The sequence below is a fragment of the Eleutherodactylus coqui genome, chromosome 11 (genome assembly GCF_035609145.1).
Source record: "Eleutherodactylus coqui strain aEleCoq1 chromosome 11, aEleCoq1.hap1, whole genome shotgun sequence".
Classification (NCBI taxonomy): Eukaryota; Metazoa; Chordata; class Amphibia; order Anura; family Eleutherodactylidae; genus Eleutherodactylus; species Eleutherodactylus coqui.
In genome coordinates this window covers 82,520,913-82,538,184 of record NC_089847.1, presented here as the reverse complement: position 1 = coordinate 82,538,184, position 17,272 = coordinate 82,520,913, and positions in this window count along the sequence as shown.

Genomic DNA, 17,272 nt, shown 5'->3' with positions numbered 1-17,272 from the left:
TATGTAAGATGAAACTGAAAGTGAAAAAATGGGCCTCTATCTGAATTTAAAGACTAAAATTATGACAACTACAACTAAGGTTGCCGAGGGTCGTGAATAACTAAACGACCAACAACAAAAAACATAATAATGATGATGATAATGTGCTATATTTATCAACTGGTATTACATTTTACTAAATGCAATAGATTGTATATGCAATATTTTATTGTACAGCTTTAGCTAATATGAAAGAAAATTTGTTTGGATACTACTTAGATGACTGATATGCCTTGAAGGGAACCCATTTCAGCGTCCGAGGAGCGGGTCCCAGGCTAGGAGACAGTGGGGTAGAGTTTGGGCCTTGTCACGGTGGCTCTACTGTCTCCCACCCGGAGGGTAACCGGTGACACGTCCAAGAGGCCGAAGTCAGGCTATAAAACATGGGAACCCAATGAAGGATTACCTTAGTCTTTTGTGTCACACCTGATGCCACCGTACCATCATCTGCGGTGAATCCAGTTGTTGATAATAAAAAGTCCACACTCAGGGTGTTAACTTTCTGAGCTAAATTGGGAACAGTCGGTGAAGCTCGTTTACTTGGCACAACTTGCAAATACACACCAGCAGGAAAACACAGTGCAGTAAAAATGACATATACACTTTGTTCTATGGGTCAGTACAATTATGAATATGTTACCAAATTTATGTTTTTTTAAAAAATATTTTTCTATTTTTAAAAAGTAAATAAACATTTTTCTTAAACAAAAATGTATTTCCATCACCAAATACTGAGACCTACAATTTTTTTTTTTAATTTCCACATGGTCCAGTCATGACAGCACTTGGAAGTTACCCTCTGACCTCTGTAGCGACAGGAAGATGGAGAATTTAAAAACATACCCCCCCCCCCCCAACTCCAGTGTTCTTCCTGTCCCTACAGTGGACACAGACAGGAGAGTTGCTTTTGCGTGAGCAAAGCAGGCTGGAGGCCACGGCTCTGCTTCTTTCTCGGACTACGCAGGCTAAAATCCTTTGTGGGCCCCTTAGCCTTCTCCTTCTCCTGGTGGACATTGAGTGCTGAAACGATCGTAAGTATGCGAATCGCAGCACAAGATCGCTTCATACGCTCATGGCGAAGGTATCACTGCACAGGAATGCCAGACGAACATACACTCTGGCATGGGCATACACTTCAATGCAGGTGTGCGCTGTGGTGCATGAAGACACACCAGATGGAAGAGGAGCGATTAAGAAGTAGCGTTTACCCCCACTATAACGCCAAATTCAAAACCCCTTCCGTTGTGGTGAAGTTGCGGTGGACTCCTTTTAGCCTCCAGCTGTTTACCAGTGAAGGCTTAACTCACTTTAGTAGTGCCATGGATGGGTGTGAAGGCGATGCAGAAATCCAGAAAACTGTGAGTGGTTCTCCTGAACAAACATTTAGAATGCATTATGGTAGATATGACAATACAAAAGTTTCTTGTCATTTACAGGGTGACAAAGAATTTCAGGGGTCTAGGCCTGATGCCAAAAAGAAAGCTAGAAAAATGTGGAAAAAAATTGGATGAAAATTCTAAAAATCAGCTATGGGTGTAGTGTACAGCCAAAATTCTTAAAGTGGAACAAGCTGCCCTCTTAAATAACATCAGATGTATGATTAAAGAGGAAGTACGAGCCTCTATTGCTAATCTATACCCTGTTTGTCAATCACGTCCTTCTAGACTTGCTAAAAGACTCTGGGTCTTGGAATTAACTAGCTCCAAATTGGATGACTCTGTACAGGAACTGTAGGATGAGGAACTAGCAGAGAAATAGGATCCTCTGATGATAGATGTGGCAAAATAGTACTTTTTGAACTCAAGTGGTATAGAGGAACTCATCAAAGCAGTTATAGATACAATGATGGTTGAGGATGTACAATAACCCAGGTCCACTCAGGACGGAATGTTCGGTGGCCTAAGAGCCTAGTTTAGGATAGTGTTTCCAATAAACAAAACACTAAAACAATTAATTATGGATGAGTGGAGCGAGGCAGAGAAAAGGTTATCTATCTCATGAGAATTTGAAGAGACTCCTTTTCTCTCCTGAGGATGTCAAAATATGGGAGGAGATTTCAAAAACTGACGAGCAGCTGGCAAAGTTAGTAGAGAAAACCTCCCTACCTTTTGAACATTCCTCCCAGCTCATAGATCCCATGGAAAAGAAAATGGATGCACTACTAAGAAAATCTTACACCTTGGAAGTAAAGATTGCTTAGACCTTGGTTGCATGCTCTGTATATATCTGGCTCACCCAGTAGGACAACCACCTGAGGTAAAAAAAAAACTCCCAGAGAGGACATTATTAAATGCCTGATGTTGTTCAAAATTACCACAGGGTTTCTAGAAAACAATTCGGTGAAGACCATTCGGTTTGGGGCCAAAAATGTTGTATCTGGCAACTCAACAAGATGAGCATTAAAGCTGACGTCATAGTCTGAAGATAGTCTTTAAAAACAAACTTTGCTCAATCCCTTTTCAGGGTGGCTATGTGTTTGGTCCTGAACTGGAAAAAATCCTAGAAAAAGTGGCATGTAGGAAGAATGGCTTTCTGGGGGATATACAAATTAAAAGGAATCCATCCTTTCGAAAATCTAGGTTTCGGCCTAGAGCGGAAAAGGTAAATCGGGGAGATGGTCCTATCCAAAAGGTGGAAAGGGTCGTAACTTTCTTCTCAATCCAAAGCCAGAATCCCTCCTGGAAACTCAACTTGGTCCTAAACAGTCTCTGCAGTTCTCCCTTTGAACCTATAGAGACATTGTCTTTGAGATTGCTCACCCTAAAAGTTATATTCCTGGTAGCAATTATATCTGCAAAAAGGATTAGCGAGATCTGGGCTCTTTCCTGTAGAGAGCCCTATCTCCAAATATTAGATGATAGAATAATTCTTAGACTCAATCCTTCCTTCCCAAGGTGGTTTCCATGTTCCTCAGGGAACAAGAAATAATTCTACCTTCAATCTGTCAGAATCCTAAAAACGATAGCGAAGAGTACTTTCATAAATTAGATGTGAGACGAGCAGTGCTAACCTACTTACACGCCTCAGAGCCTCTTAGGAGGGATAATAATCTATTCGTTCAACTTCAAGGTCCAAATAGAGAAAAGCCAGCCTTAAAAGACTCCATTGCTAGATGGATTAAAATGGCTATCCAGGAGGCATATATGGCTCAAGACATATCCACTTCAGAGGGTCTTACAGCTTATTCTACGAGTTCTCTCTCGTCTTCCTGGGCTGAACGTGCAGAAGCTTCAGCAGAACAGATATGCAAGGCGGCTGGCTGGTCTAACATTCACACCTTTACAAAACACTATCGACTGGACTTTCATTCCAACAGAAAACTGCCTTTTGGACAAAAGGTCCTTCAAGCTGTAGTCCCCCACTAGACACTGTCATATGGTACTGCTCCATGTGTGCTGTCATGACTAGACAATGTGAAATATAAGAATTATTTCCTATCGTTAATTCGGTTTGCAAGACAACGCGCCTTGTCACAAATCCAAAGCTGTTTTACGTTGGTTTAAGGATATGGATGTTCCATGATTGGACTGGCCTGCACAAAGTCCTGACCTGAACCCTACTGAACATCTTTGTTACAAACTGGAACATCAAATCAGGAGAAATGAACAGCTTTGTGAAACCTATGAATCTTCTTTGTGAGAACTCACCAGATGTTTGCAGGATGAATGAAGGGAAATACCAGCTGACGTGTATCAGACATTAGTATAAAGTTTGCCACGGAAAGTGTTTGATGTCATTGTAGCCAAACAAGCTCTACTAAGTATTAACATTTGTAAAAATAAATAAATTAAAAAATATACTACGTTTTATTCTGGCTCAGCTGTCCAATTACTTTTGGTAGGATTTTTTTTAAAGGAATTTTCATTAGAAAAGATGATGAATAAAGAAAATGCACAGTAACGAAACATGAGCACATCGATACAACACAATAAGCAGAGGACAGATCTTATATCAATCATTAGAGTATTGTATCTAGAATTACAAAATTAAACTCGCAACTTACATTTCATTTCTGTTTTGCTTTTGTTACAAAACCAGGGGGAGTAAAGATTCCCAACAGGAGAATCTGAGATTAATCAGGGGCACAAGCACAATGAATCCTCACAGTGCGACATAAAAGAAAAGAGCAATAGGCCGCCTGCAGACGAGCGGGTCGGATCCGGCGGCGAGAACGACCCGAGCGCCTGCAGAGACGAGCGCGTACTTACCTGCGCCCGGCGGCCCTGGCTCTTTCATGTGCCGCGTGAGTGACGTATCTGTGCGAGGCTCTGCGAGCCCCGCACAAAAATAGGACATGCCGCAGTTTGTTTGCCGCGCGAAATTTCGCGCGGCCAAACCGCGGCCGTCTGCATAGGAGTGCGTATTGTAATGCACTCCTATGCAGACTTTGAGCGGCGGAAATCCCGCGGGAAATCCCGCCGCGGGATTTCCGCTCGTGTGCAGGCGGCCATAGGATAAGATGGTATAAAGCAGGACCCTTAAGGACCATTTAGACACAACGATTCTCGCTCAAAATTTGCTCAAAAGCCGCTCAAAAGACATCTTTTGAGCGATAATTGTTGTGTGCATTTACATGGGCCGATTGCTCAAAATTCGCTCAAAAGGCAGTTTGAGTTACAGTTTTGAGCAATCACTTTGCATAAGCGTGTAAATGAAGGCGGGATGGCTATCTTCTGCATACAGCTCTTGTCTTCTCGGAACGCTCAGCTGGTATACAGCTGTGCGCTCCGAGCGGGGTATACAGAACACAGCTGGAGCGCTGTCTTCTTCATACTGTGTTCTCTGAGCGGGATACCAGCTGAAACAATAGTATCAGCGGTATCCGCTGAGAATTCAGCGCGTGGCACTGATAAGGCTCATCGTTCTCTTTTAGATTGCTGGAAGACAGCGATGAACGACTCGTTAACGAAAACTGCACGATGTTAGATCCAACGATTCTCGCTCAAAAGACGTCTTTGAGCGATTTTTGAGTGAGAATCGCTGTGTCTAAATGGGCCTTTACACATTAATTTGACTATCACCATTAACCATCCGGCTCCAGGCAACCCTAGTTGGCCCCTCAGCGTTTTTTCAATTCAGTAAAATTACTTTTTAAGCATAAAAAACAGACGTTTGCAGGAGGTACGGGCTGCCACTGTCACCGGGAGATCCCTCCTAATCTCAAAGACAAAGATGTCAGGGTGCATAACCCTTGGGGCCCCCAGATGAGATTCAATAAATTCAAGAATGTCCCGCCAGTAGTCCTGAAGCGTAATACACTCCCAAAACATATTCATAACGGTGCCAACAGCTGCCAGTTACCACAGGCAATTTGCTGAAAGGCACAAACAAATGGCATATAAATGAGAGGGAGTATAATAGATCCTGTGTACAAACTTGACCTGTATCAATTTATCTCAGACACTAACTAAAGGGGATCCAGAGCTAGCCAGATAATTCCGGCCATCTTCGGAATCTAACTGAGCAATTTCCAACATCCACTACTGGGGGGCCTTCTCCTTTAACGGAGCAAAGTTTTGTGTCAGGTAACTACAGAAAATAGAAAGAGATTTCGCAAGCTTTGACATTTGTACCAAACCCTCCAAGAGAGTCAAGGATAAAGAGGTGGTCAGGCCATTGAACTGAGCTGCAACAGTATGTCGTAATTGACTGTATCGGAAGTAGAAGTTCTCAGGTATATTGAACTTTAACTGCAGCTGCAAAAACATGTAAAAAGTCCCCTCACTTAGGCCGCCTGCACATGAATGGGTCGGGTTCCCCATGTCGGAGCCCGCAGCGGAATCTGATCCTGTGCCCATCTGGAATCCGCGTGTACCAGTATTTTGTCTTCATAATCTGAGCTGCGGATGGTCCACACAGCTCGCCATCAGACATGCGCAATACAGGTTTTTTTTTAGACTCTTGCTTTTCCCGCCCGCATCATCGCTACGTGATGATGCGGAATCCATGATCTTTCCGCAATATCAATTGTAGAAGGGCCGTGGATCAGACGGCTTACATTGACTTCAATGGAAGCCATCCGCACAGAATCCACGAAAAAATAGGGCATGCTGTGTTTTTTTTCCGCGAGTAAAAAATCGCAGTCGCTGTCCGCTCGTGTGTGTGGACATGCAGATGCTCTATTGGTTTGAATTTGTGTGGAATGCTGCAGATTGTCACGTAGGAGAGGATTGCAGATTCCGCAATTTAAACCCGGTCGTGTGCAGGTGGCCTTACTATGTCAGAGAGTAATAATAAAATAAAGCAAGGCCAGACCCACCCCTCCACACCCCCAATCCACTAGAAGACAAAGGATCTCCGAATTAATCCTAGGAAGGGAGCCCCTCCATAATATACGGAGTACAATCTTGCTGAGAGCATGGAAAAAACTCTTAGGAACAAGAATGGGAGAGTTATTGAGTACATATAAAAAAACTTAAGCAATAGTTTCATTTTCAATAAATTAATTTAGCCCACTAGAGTTGAGGGGGGGTAAGGAGGGGGATGAGATTGGCATCATAAAAGGTAGAAATTTGTTTGGTAACCCACATACACAAAAAGGTTATTTGATCTACCCAACTCAATGGGGCAGGCAGGGGAAGCAAGGCCGCTGTTGAGTCAAGTGTCAAGAGATGGATCTTATCTAGAGCGAGTACCTGCCTGCTCGGAAGAAAAGGTTCGGGTGCCGGTGGGGGTGAGCGGTGAGTTGCAGGAGTGAGCAGGGGGGGGGGGGGGAGAGAGGGAGAGAGAGATCTCCCCTCCGTTCCCCCCTGCTCTCCCCCGCCGCTCCCCGCCCCCCGAACCTTTTCTTCCGAGCAGGCAGGTACTCACTAAGGACAATGCTCGCTCGAGTAATTGTCCTTAGCGAGTACGCTCGCTGATTTCTAATCTTATCCCAATAAACTCTAATACCTGAGTAGAAAATTAATAGTACAGAAGCAAGAGAAAATTCTGAATCCTGTAAAAAAAAAGGGGAGTATCATCAGCATGTAACGCCATGTGCTCTGCATAATTCAATTTGAACTCTACAACTGCTGGGAACATACGTATTTGAATCGCGAGAGGCTCAATAGCCAGGGCAAATAAAGTTGGAGCCAGTGGCAACCTTGCCGCATTCCCCTATTCAAAGAGAACTGCACAGAGATGTGAGTATTGGTTCTAATGCTCGCTACCGGTGAATCGTATAGGATTGGTACCCACTTAGTAAAGACTAATACAAACCCAAACCGAGCTATTACTGCCACATATACCACCATTCTATGTAATCAAATGCTTTAGCCCAGCCAATAAACACAAGTTTCCATTTTCCACAGTTAGAATGTTCATTCATAAGTTTGGTGAAGAATTCACTAAGATTCATATTCGTAGTCTTGCCAGGCATGAAACCAGATTGATCAGCATGTATAATTTATTTGTGCACTGAGTTAATACGAATTGCTAGTATTTTGGCCAGAATTTTAATATCATTATTAAGTAGGGATATGGGGTGGAAAAAACTACAGTCCATCTGGTCTTTCCTGGGTTTAGGACTAAAAACTATAAGGGCTTCACGAATAGTAGCTAGCAATTCTGTAGGATATTGTTATAAAGCACCAAGAGTTCAGGGGCCAAGAGTCCACACTCTGTTTATACCATCCAATGACAAACCCATCCATACCTGGGAGCTTCCAATTAGGGAAGGAATTAATTGCATCCACAATTTTATCTTTACTCAACGACCCATCTAGATGGGCCACACTACTTTGAGACAATATTGGAAAAGGGATGGCATCTGGATAGGTGGTCAGCTGCTCATCAGAGCCGAGAAGTATACAAATTGGCATAAAAGGTAGTAAATAGTTAATTGACCAGCTCTGCATCGTCCACTAGGACACCAGCAGCATTATGGACAGCCACAAGTGGAGGTAAGGTAGGATAGTGTATTTCTACTACCTGTAAATGCAGCAGAAAGGCTGATATTGTCAGCACACTATGGATATACTAACAAGCAGCAAACACCAGACAACTGCTTTCTTGAACATATAAAAGAAGAGAAAAGTAATATATCTTACAATACTTAGATTTATTGTTCTGCAGTTTCAGCACAATCAGTATGAAAAAAGAAGATCTGGCTTGGCAGCGTGGGGAGTCATGCTTCACCAACCTGTCAAGCTTCAGCTGAGGGAAGGGAGGCAAAAGTCATGACTGGCAAGCAGTTGACAAGAGCTGTCATTAAGGCGTTAAGTGTGATGTGTAAATGTCATAACTAGGTCTTAGTTGACATGGTCCCAGCACCGCTGCCACACAAGTAATGATATGTGTTTTACACCCAATACTGAACCTCGATGCACACATGATTAATGGAGAGCTCCAGCATTGCTAGGAATGATTTTCAGGAAAGCATATTCTAATAGTGTTACTAATCTGAACTTCGATATTTCATTTCCACAAGACTGATCAGGAGGGCTAGGATAAGGTTCCTTGTCTTATTTATGTATGCCGAGATATTGCTAGTAAGAGGTTCATATACGAGATCATACAGTGTGAAAGGATATAAAGCAGTAGTTCCTATGATTTATAAAGCATTGGCTCTGTAATTAGATCTGTTCTAGTCCATCTGGGGAACTCGACCAACAAGTGAACTGTCTGGACAGTTAAAGAGCCCCCAATTAAACTATTTTTTTTAGCTGTTATTTAGTTTGCTGGATTCAGTAATATGGGTTCATGAGCTTTCAAATGTAAGAATAGATTTAGAGCATAGGCACTAACACTGATTGGCACTTCCAGACATGCATACACCGGTTGCCTATAGTTAACAGTTGATGCACCTACTAGAACTCTATTTTTTTGGTAATAATTGGTATTACCTTGCTTTGGCAACGAATTGTGCTAAATACAGTAAAACCTCTACTAGCATTGACATTTACTAAGGCCGATTTCGAGTAAGGTCGCTTTTTTTAGCCAAAATTTTATTTTTCTCTAGTAACATTGGTTGCCTCTAATAACACCAGTGTGTGGTGGCCCCCATGACCTTGCTGCTGAACTCATGTGTTCTCCTGCTCAGAATCTCCTCCTCCTTCTTCCAAAATTTGGGCTGGTCATTAAGTTGCAAACACCACAATAGTAAAGGAGGGACTGCAGCACTACCAAAACAGCTGAAAAAACAGCTGAGGGAAAATGGGGGGAAAAAAACCCCAATGAGTGCACGCCTATCCGGACACTGGACTCCAAGTGTCCATAAATGAATGCATGCAATAAGTGTAAGAAAGGCAGCACACTGGAATAGATCCTCTTACCAGTAGATGTCCATAAGAAGGTTTTTATTCATGATCCACATACAAAAAAGTGCCTGAGAAAGATCACAGTGGATGATCGAAACGGCGCACTTTTTTGTATGTGGATCATGAATAAAAACCTTCTTATGGACATCTACTGGTAAGAGGATCTATTCCAGTGTGCTGCCTTTCTTACACTTATTGCATTAAGTTGCAAACAGGCTTGGTCACTAAGGGATTAATAAATAATGATGTTAAATTATTTACCAAAATGATAGCCCTCAGGTTAAATTCTTTTATCCCACATCTTATCCACAGGTAACAAGTTTGACTTGTCCTGGGCCGTGAAGCTTGTGACAACACAATAAAAACCTTATCACTAATCACAAAGATTCGCAAATCTGGTAACCCATTATGTCTTTTGTCCGTAAATGCCAAAAAAGCTTGAAACGGTCAGCTGGGAGTTCCTGGAGGCCATACTATTTAAAATAGGTCTAGGTCCTAGAATATAATCATGGATCATGATTCATGTCCCTTTATCATAACCCATCAGCTCAGAACCAAGTTGATAGACACCCGTCGACTCCCTTCCTGATTAGAAAAAGGATAAGACAGGTCTGCCCCTCTCACCCTTCATATTTGTTATGGAGTCCTTGGATAATGCCTTCAGACGTAAAGCTTCATGCAGGGGGTGAGCATAGGAGAACAGGAGCATAAATTACCCTTCTTTGTGGATGACCTATTGATTTATGTTCCTGCTCCCAGGATTGGCCTCCTTGTTATTTTATAAGAAATTATTAGATATAGAAGACTTTAAAGTGAAGACACAAAATCAGAGATACTAAACATTACTATCCCCAAAGGTGAGGTGTGGGAACCTCCAGGAACTGTTCCATTTTCGCTGGGAAGTCTCCTCTATAAAATATCAGGAGGTATTTTATATAAATTAAATTATAAAGCTTTCCTATAGACCCTTGAATCAGATTGAAAAGACGGGGTCAGAGTCCTATTCCCATTGTTTGGCAGAATTAGCCCTCTAAAAATGGATATCCTACCCAAGATTTTATATATATTCCAGACTGTTCCCTGGGACCTATCCAAACATTATTTTGAGAAGCTCCAAAGAATAATCACTAAGTCTAATTTCACAGGGGCGAGTGTGATATTGAGCCATGAAGCTCGGCCTGATATTATGCTCGCCAACATGCGATTTCCCTGCAGATGCGAGGTATTTTTGTATCAAAAATATTTTACATCACTTTGGGGAAGTAGTGATTCCCCGACATGGCTGATGGTGCAAAGTGTTTCCCATTGTGAAACCTTGTGTTGCATCACACTCACGTGCACCTAGCGCGCGATGCTTTACCGTCCCCATTGAAAACTATGGGCGATGTGAGCGCATGCCCAAAGATAGGACACCGCATCGTGGTGTGGGGAAAAAAAAATCGCTTATGTGTATGACCCCATTCAAAAGAATGGGATTCATATTCGTGTGAGATTTGTGCATTTCGCATCACACAAATCTCATGCAATTTCTCGGCTGTGTGAAACCGGCCTAAGTTTGTTTGTCAAAATTCGTCACCTGACCTTAGCTACAAAATATTAACACACCCTAAAACACTAGAAGGTGCAGGTTTATGTAATCTGGACCAATACCATAAAGTAAAGAGATTTTCCATCATTCTACAACCAAATTACGAGTGGCTATAGAACATGCTTTGAACCCTTTTAAAATTCAGGGAGATTTTTGGATCCCCTGGTAGCTAGACTGGGAAAAATTAGGAGCTTCAACTTTCTTACTAAATCTACTTCGTTCCTGGAGTAGGTCAATTAGAAGAGGTCATTTAATATTGACAGCTGGTCCTCTTACCCCTCTGGTGGAAAGCCCCCAGACACCATCTACCCTGTGACACATCTACCTCTCATTCCTCCCACTAGTAGCATTTCCTCCAGTAAGAGATGTAATAGGACCTCTGGGGGTTACAAACCCTTTCTGACTTGAAAGGGGACCTCAGATTGCCATTAGGTTCATGGCTGCAATACTTACAACTACACAGCTATGTTAACACTCTTACACCTCTACTAACCTAACTACAGAGCTCACTTCTTTCGAAAAACTATGTCTTTGCTCAGAAGCACTTACACACATGATCTACGCGGTCTACAGATTGTTGCTGAATGAGCAGATGGAGGGCTTTAAACCCATCTGGGTTGAACCCTGGCAGAGAGAACTAAGAAGGTCTTTTTCTGGAAAATCTTGACCAACAATGTCCTATAAATGTCTATATCATGCAGATTACAAGGGCTTAATTTCAAAATGTTATCAAAATGGTATAGACTCCTGCTAAATTACACAAAATATTCCCTTCAATGTCAGACCCATGCTGAAGATGACTTACAAACACAGGCTTGATGTTGCACATATGGTGGAAGTGCTTACTTATAGCTCCTCTTTGGCAAGATATCTCTAGGCTTTATAAAGCCTTAGGTAGAAACCCAATTAACATAACCCCAGAGATAGCACTTCTGTTCATGTTTCCATTCTAAAAAACTATTATTGAGACACTTTATAATGGCAATGCACCAAATCATTCCCAGATACTGGAAGCAAAATATTGCAGTTCCAAAGTTATCCTGGATAGAGGCTATGGATTTCCTGAAATAGATGGAGGAACTCAGATGCTCTGACCTTGATATAGAACTTATAGGCTTTTACTTCACTTGGTCTGTATGGATAGACTTTTGTGACTCATCCTCCCTCCCTAGGTGGCTGCTGAATGGTTCTATTCCATAGATTTTTTTTGAACGCCAAGCCGATTTTGTGCGATTGAGTGAGTGAGTTAAGCCGTGTTACATGACATTAACCGGCGGTTAATAAAGTTAGAAGTAAAAAAACATGACAAACTAAGTGTTTCATGTTCCACCCAAATGTATAGATGTCACTCGTAGTCTGTAGTGCTGCTATCACGCCCTTTCGGGAGGAGCAGCCCTGCTCCTTGCATAGCTAATTAATCCCGGTAATTAAAGCCGGCTGTTGTGAGTAACTGTTTGTCTATAAATGTCTTTTTTGTTGAATAGTATATTGAGCTTGATAAAGGCGGTATATGTCCGCCGAAACGCGTCGCTCTGTTATAATAATAAAAATCATTAACCCCACGAGCGCAGTCAGCTGTCTTTTCCCCATTTCAAGTAATTTCTCAAGCACCTTGCAAGGTGCTTTGCTTGCTGGACACTGCAGCTCTCCGTCGCTCCACGGATCAGGGAGTTAAAGATTCCATTCAAAGCCGTCCTGGACATCGGTGCCGGCAGGGTCTATCTGATAGATTTTCCCTGCTAGGCACCAGGTGAGTGCAAAGATGTTTATTTATGCACTGCTCTGAAAATCCTTTTCCTCAATCTTACGATAACTTGGCGCACCCCTCATTTATATATTTCTATTCCATAGATGATTTATTTCAAATCGTGGATAACATTCGCAGGGCATACTCTCTTCCCTTTATCTTATCCTTCTACTCTCCTGCTCTACGTTGAAATTTTGTTCTTTCTCCCGTTCGTTTATTATTTATCCTGTACCCTGGCCGGGTGTCGCTACAGCCACAGGATCTTACACGATATATAACAAACTTTCTTGAAAGTCATAATTTCCAACTTCACCTAGACGGGTCCCTGGGGTGGTGATTGATGTACAGAAGAGAGACGATGAGACAATATGTAAAATTTATTTTATTATTTCTTAATGCATGCTCAATGTACATATCCTAAGGCTTCAATAAAAACATTTTGAATATAAAAGCTTCTAACACCCCCTTTCCCATATTTATAATAAAAAAAATTAGACACTTTATATTTCTGTGTCTGTAAAACTAATTATAAAGTATTATACTGCACGTTGAACGTCATCAGAAAAAAATTCATAACACTGGCATTGCGTGTTTTGTTCACCCTGTCTCCTAGAAAAAATGTAATCAAAAGCAATCCAAAAGTCATATATACCCCCAAAATGGTAGCAATAGACACAACAGATCATCTTGAAAATAAACAAGCTCTCACACAAGTGCATTTCCATAAAAATAAAAAAGTTATGGTGATCAGAAGATGGCGACAGAAAATTATTATCTTTTAAAAGATATTTTAATTTTAAAAGAAGTATAAAAAAACTATTTACAGTATATTTGGTCTCATCATTGTCAGGGAAATTCTGTGTACAGCACCAATCAGGCTCACCCCAATGCCCCGTTGCCGGCGGTAAAGAAAAAACACCACACACGGAGGTCTGGTATAGTTCCTCACACTGCGCCCTTTATTACAGATTACATGGGGCTTTATACCCCTTATGACGTTTATTAGAAGTGTGTGTTATTGGCTCAAATCCACCACATAACCATATATGTGATGTCCGCAGTTCCACCTGAGGCAGTATTAGTCATATACGTAGTTAAACAGTTTTTATCTAGATACTGGGAAAACAGCCAAGCACGCGGCCTTTGTATCCGGATCTGTATAATCTCTGAATTTCTGGACACATCTTTCTCGGCCTTGCAAAGCCTTGGCATATCTGATATGATTTTTAAGGCTACATATTAAGTTTTTTTGCATTTTAGCATTGAATAGAACAGGTATAAAAGCATAAAAAACATATGGCAATATATACATATACCTTCACATCATAAGGACCCACAGAATAGAGTTATCATGTAATCTTTCTGCACTGTGTATACGGTAAGATCTTCCAAAAAGTGAAGTAATTGTGTTTATTTTTTTTTTCTTTCAATCCTCTGAGTTTTTATAAGGTTTTTTTTGTAAATTATATGGTACAATCTAGTGCCATTAAAAAATATAACTTGTGCTGCAAAAAAAGCACCTTAGACTGCTATGTTGATGGAAAAATAAAGTTATGATTTTTTGAAAGTGGAAAGGAGAAATGAAAACTGGAAAATCCAAAAATGTGTGTGTCCTCCAGGGGTTAAAGGATTTGTCTTATATTTTGTTATTTTCTCAAAAAGTAGTAAATGCTATAAAAAAGAAGCTATATTCACAAGTGCTGCCGCTTCAGTCCTCCAACCTAGCTTTGTTTAATGATTGTGGAAGTGATTTACCCATATGTGAGACGTCGGAATGAACACGCACAACTCCTGTACTTTTTTATTAGCTTTTGGTTATGTTTTTGTTTTTAAGTACTGTTTTATATGCTGTGCTGATAGGTCTAATTCAGGGATGTCAAACTCATTTTCACTGACGCTCACATCAGCCTTATGGTTGCCTTCAAAGGGCCAATTGTAATTGTAAGACTGTATAGTCTTAGTGGCCACAGTAGTAAAAGCAACACTCATAATGACCCCGGTAATGAGACCCTTAATAGTGGACCCAGTAGTAATAGGGTCCCCTGTAGTGACCACAGTAATAACAGTGGCCCCTGTAGTGCTAGCGTCCCCCATATAATCCCAGTAATAATAGTCCCCCCTATAGTGGTTCCAGTAGTAACAGTGACCTCAATAGTAGTCCCAGTAGTAATAGTGACTCTCCCCTATTGGCCTCTGCCCGGGCAGCATTCCTACTGGCATTCCATTCACCCAGCCTGCATATACGGTCCAACGGCAGCAGTGCAGAGCCTGTGACCACTGACCTCTCTCCTCGGCACCGTAGGTCTTCACAGGACAGCACTTGCAGACACCGAGGAGAGAGGTCAGTGGCCACAGACACTGCACGACCACTGCTGGGCCAGAGCTTCAGGCTGGTTGAGTGGAATGTCTGTTAGGATTCTGCATGGTTGGCATGCCAAATAAAATGAGATGGTGGGCCATATTCAGCCCGCGGGCGCTAAGTTTGGCATGTGTGGTCTAATTGGATGCATACTATGCCATACCTTGCTGTACTGAAATGTAATGTTTCTTATTGTACTATCTATCATATCATGACTCTTCAGGCCACCTGCACATAAACAGGTCGGATTCCACATGCAGATTTCTGCTATGGAAGCCCTGTGATTCATCGCAGAACAGAATTGCAGCTGTTTGCAGAGATCGCGGATGCAATGATTTTTTCGCAAGGATGAGCAGTGCAGAAAGAATATCGCAAGCAGATGATTACATCAGAAAGTTGCCCAACCCCCTGGAAAGCCCTTCTATACAGAAGGTTAATGCCAAGGCGACATGCTATTGCGCTTTTGTGGTGGTGGGAGCTTAGAACCGCCTTCAGAATGGCAGACTGCTCTCTTGGCTTGGGAGACCAATGAACCTGCCCATATGGAATACCCGGCTACTGCAATGGGCAATGGTGTGTTCTCTTAAAAAATCTACCCTGCACCATCTTTTCCCCACATTCCTGCTTCCTTTTATTCATTTTATGTGGTCTCCTAGCGACCTGTGAACCATCCGCTTACAAATCTGCACCCATCCGCAATGTACTTGCGGATGAACTGAGATTGGAATGCTCCCATAGAGATGAGTGGAGTCCGTCCGCATGGAATCCGCGCTAAAATAGAGCATGCTGCAATTTTTTTTCTGCTCAAAAAAAAATAAATCGCAATTTACGTCTGCACATCTGCTTGAATCTGCGGAAGATAATGCCTTCCAATGGGCGAATACTACATTGGGTGCCGATCGCGGACTCCGCAATTCAAATCCATTTGTGTGCAGGCGGCCTCACTTATTCAAAAACTTTGTTTATTTAAAAATCTACATATATATTTCTATTTGTTGGCCAGGTTGTATTGTGATCTGCTTATTACACGTTGTGAACCACATCATGATGTATAGTGCAATGTGTACTAAGTAAGCAAGTAAATGAGAAGAGAATAACTTGGAGAGCTATCTGAACTGCACATTATGAATCTGATTGAAGTTTTATTATGATTCATACCGCCTTGGAATCCGCAGCTGCAATCCTGGCCAAGTGGCAATGGCAGCTACCACAACTGACAACAGAAGTAATTACACAAGACCACATCAAACAAGACAAACTGTTGGCAGCAATATGGAAATGCATGCAAAACATTACAGAGGTACAATGTAAGACACACATACAAAACTGAAGACCCTTGAGGCATCACATAAGACCAGCTTAATCAGTATGAGACATACAATGTAGAATGAATTGTAACTTTGAAGAGAATTTCACTCTGAAATTAAAATGTCACCAGTGAATATAGCAATTCTGTTCAGCGTGTTTTCCTCTATACAGTTAACATAGTGCGTAGGGCTGAAAAAATACATATTTCCATCCAACTTAGTCTTAGAGGAAGGCAAAAAAAACCTCATGAGCTTATTTTCCTCATTTTAGGAGTAAAGAATTCCTTCCCGACTCCAAATCCCTGGATCAATAACCCTTCTCAAGTAATCAATGATAACATGTAAGATTGTTACACTCAAAATCATCCAGGCCCATTCTTGAATTAATTTAATGAGTTTGCCATCACCACGTCCTCGGGCAGAGAGCTCCATAGTCTCACTGCTCTTACAGTAAAGAACTCTCTTCTATGTGGGTAATGAAACCTTCTCTCCTCTAGATGTAGAGGGAGTCCCCTTGTTACAGTCACAGTCCTTGGTATAAATTGATGGTGGGAGAGATCTCTGTATTGTCCCCTGATATAGTTATACATAGTTATTAGGTCACCCCCAAGAGAGTAGTTATAGGGGGTCCAGGGGTAAAAGTTGCTACAAGGCCCTGGATCCTTAGGGGGCCCAAAGGCCCCTCCATCACCAGTGTTATAAGTAGTACATGGAAGGTAGGGGGCTCTGTTACAGATTTTGCATCAGGGCTGAAGAGCTTCTAGTTACACCTCTGGTCATCCCTTAGCCGTCTTTTTTCTAAACTAAATATCCTCAGTTTTGAAAACCTCTCTGTATTGTAGTCCACTCATTCCATTTATCAATTTAGTTGCCCATCTTTGTACCCACTCAAGCGCTGATTTATCCTTTTTGTGAGTACCGATGCCCAAAACTGTCCACAATATTCCATGTGTGGTCTGACCAGTGACTTGTGAAGAGAAAGAACAATGTTCT